Source organism: Oncorhynchus kisutch, linkage group LG19 (genome assembly GCF_002021735.2).
Source record: "Oncorhynchus kisutch isolate 150728-3 linkage group LG19, Okis_V2, whole genome shotgun sequence".
Lineage (NCBI taxonomy): Eukaryota > Metazoa > Chordata > Actinopteri > Salmoniformes > Salmonidae > Oncorhynchus > Oncorhynchus kisutch.
The window spans coordinates 16122809-16126013 of record NC_034192.2 but is presented as its reverse complement, the minus strand read 5'-3'; the positions used below and the strand labels follow the sequence as shown (position 1 = coordinate 16126013).

Genomic DNA, 3205 nt, shown 5'->3' with positions numbered 1-3205 from the left:
TACCATGCTCGGTTTGGGGCTAATCACACACCAGTAGGCTCCAAATGTGTGTGTAAAGAATCAAGGGTGTTTAGTTGAGTCTAGTCTTCATTATAAAACTATTTGTTGAATGATTTAAAGGAGCATGGAAGAACCTCAAAGAAAACATACCATCAAAATGCATCTTATATGCCTGCCCTTACAGAAAATCCACATGATTTCACATGTTGACAATCACATGATTTCACCTTACATTTTATGTGAAATCATGTGAAAACACATTTTGGAACACAACGTGATCACGTTTTCACATGTGTCGTTTAATGAAATCACATGTTGCTTTACATGTTATCACATTATCTTCACATAAGATCACATGTGATCACATGAAAACATGTTTTTGGAACACTTCCCGTGTTCATATATGAAATTCATATGGTTTTTCCATAACGGTGAGCCAGCTGAGATGCAGTGTGCAGTCCTGTGTCTGACTGGATAGGATGGGTGATTCAGCAGAGGACAGAGCGAAGCTGATCAGCCAACAGGAACTGTGTGTCCCTGACAAGCACGCCACCAAATGCCCCTGCTGTTCCACACTCAAGGTTCTTCATGATGCTTTAAAATGCACACGCACGAATTTGCATGCATTCTTGTCTGCCCACGCATCCACGCATGCACATATAACCGGTGTGAAATGGCTAGCGGGGTGCGTGCTAATAGCGTTTCAATCGGTGACGTCACTCGCTCTGAGACCTTGAAGTCGTTGTTCCCCTTGCTCTGCAAGGGCCGTGGCTTTTGTGGAGCGATGGGTAACGGTGCTTCGTGGGTGACTGTTGTTGATGTGTGCAGAGGGTCCCTGGTTCGAGCCCAGGTAGGGGCGAGGAGGGGGGGGTCGGAAGCAAAACCGTTACACACACACACAGACACGTGTGAACATATGCACTCACGTCGTTCCCATGCAGACACACACAGACAAACAACCATTGGCAAGCACATTCATACAGACAAAAAGACAATAATGTGTTTGTCAGCAGTACATCGTGGCCCTGTCGTCCACCTCCTTCTCCAAGGCTCTGTCAGGGAACTACATGTGTGCCATCACCCAGAGAGACACCTTGACCTGTCCAGCTCTCTCATCGGACTCAAAGATGGCAGCTTTGAGATGGGTATCAACAATAACATTGAGTTGCTTGAGAATTCATGTAGTAAAAACCAGATACAGACTACAGTATGGTCCATTTTTTTGTGGTTCAATCAGTCTGCTCTCAATACTGTCCAGTTTAATAGTTGTTCCTATTAATTGATTGACTGGCAGTTTGTCCATAACTTTACTGTCAAACCCCTAGCATTGTTTTATGTGCTGCTATGTTGTGGTAGTCTGGAATCCAAACTGATATGCTCTTTTTTAGTAAAAAATCTAAGCTTAAATGTGCATTTCCAGACTACTGTAGTGTTGTGGTTTCTTGCAGGTAACCTGCTGTTCCTGGCTATGGTCAGTCATTTTGGGGCGAAGCTGCACCGGCCCAGGCTCATTGCTATGGGCTGTTTCCTCATGTCTGTAGGATCCTTCCTCACAGGCCTGCCACACTTCTTCAAGGGACGGTAAAACAACTGAAATACTGGTTAAACTTGTACTTGTAGAGATACTCCTATACAGATGATGGTTTCACTTTACAAATAAAGAAATCTATCCAGTTGTTGATGAATTCATCTCAGTTCATTTAGAACTAAAGTTTTGCGTAATTGGTCAGGTGTTTGATTATGCTTTGGGGCCATACATGTTAAGAGTTGGGATTAAGAGACGCTATAACAAGGAGCAGAACCGGAACGAGGAGCTCCACCTTCTCTCTGTACAAGTTACGGGCAAGTCCACAGGCAAGTCCATGTCCCCTCCCCTTTCAAAATTCGAAAGATGCCAACACAAAATAACCAGTAAAAATAACACTAAAAAACACGGGAACTATTGCTGAGCGTTGGCCCACGCATCCCATTCCTTCCTGACAGATTCGACCTAACCAGTTATGTTTACGTAGACTGACATGCCCGAGATCCAGATGGAGCCATCTTTCTGACAGTACCACTCACGTCTGAGAAACATCTTCACCTGTCACTGCCACTATAATTCTACTTTCCTGCAGTAGTCTCACTTGGCCTGACTTGTCGAAGGCTGAACTAGCATGAAACTTTACTTTCAAGATTATTTCTGGAACTACAGATGCCACTTGGCTTTATGGGCAACTGTGGTGCAATATACAAGTTGTACAGTAAATGCATAATCCCGAATAAAGGAGGTGTGCTGTGTACCTGTGTGTCTCTGTATGATTCCCTCTGTAGACTGTGTGAGGGACTCCAGCTCCCACATGTGGATTTATGTGTTCCTGAGGAACGCTCTGAGGGGGATAGGAGAGACCCCCGTAACCCCACTAGGCATCTCCTACATTGACGACTTCGCTAAAGCTGAAAACTCTGCTTTTTACATTGGTGAGTTAATTCCACTCGCAGCAAAGTGGAAGCCACTGTGTGTGTGTGTGTGTGTCTTTGTTTGTTAACCGTAAAATGAGCGTGTGTCATGTATTCTAAATACGTCATGACTAGGTTTGCAAAATGTCATGACTAGGTTTTGCAAAAAAACAAAAAGGGAATGTATAGAAAGTTCCAGGAGTTTTGCGACCCGAGTCATGACATATGTAACTGAGTAGATAGGGCTGCAGGCTTAACTGTGTGTCTTATGGTTGACAGCACGTCTACAGACCGTCACACTGCTAGGTCCCGTGTTTGGTTTCCTGCTGGGGTCGTTGTGTGCCAGACTCTATGTAGACATTGGGTATGTCGATCTGGTTAAGATAATCACGTACTGTACATATTACTGTGTAATATGAATCCAAATCCATTCAAAACCACGCAAAAAAAATTGTCAAACAATTCCCTTTATGTTATTACTATTATCCGTATGGTATGTGTATCAGTGTTTATGATAGAGATGTGTCTCACCTCTTCCCGGAGGCTGTGAACGTCACCCCAAGGATGCCCGCTTGAGTGGGGACCGGGTGGCTGGGTTCCCTGGTCTCCTCTGTCATCGTGTTCCTGTCAGGCAGGGAGAGGAGAGCAAGCTGCCTCCCAGCACCAACTACTCAGGCTGGGGCAGGGAACATCACCCCACATCAGACCATGGCGCTGAAATTGCAAAAGGTAGTCAGACTTTCATTGGCGACGTTCAGATAACTTG

At 44.8% G+C, this 3205-nt stretch overlaps 1 pseudogene; it reads left to right on the top strand.

The window, feature by feature from the left end:
* Window positions 1–479: 479 nt before the first annotated feature.
* LOC109864642 (solute carrier organic anion transporter family member 1C1-like) lies at window positions 480–1585 on the top strand (annotated as a pseudogene).
* Window positions 1586–3205: the final 1620 nt, after the last annotated feature.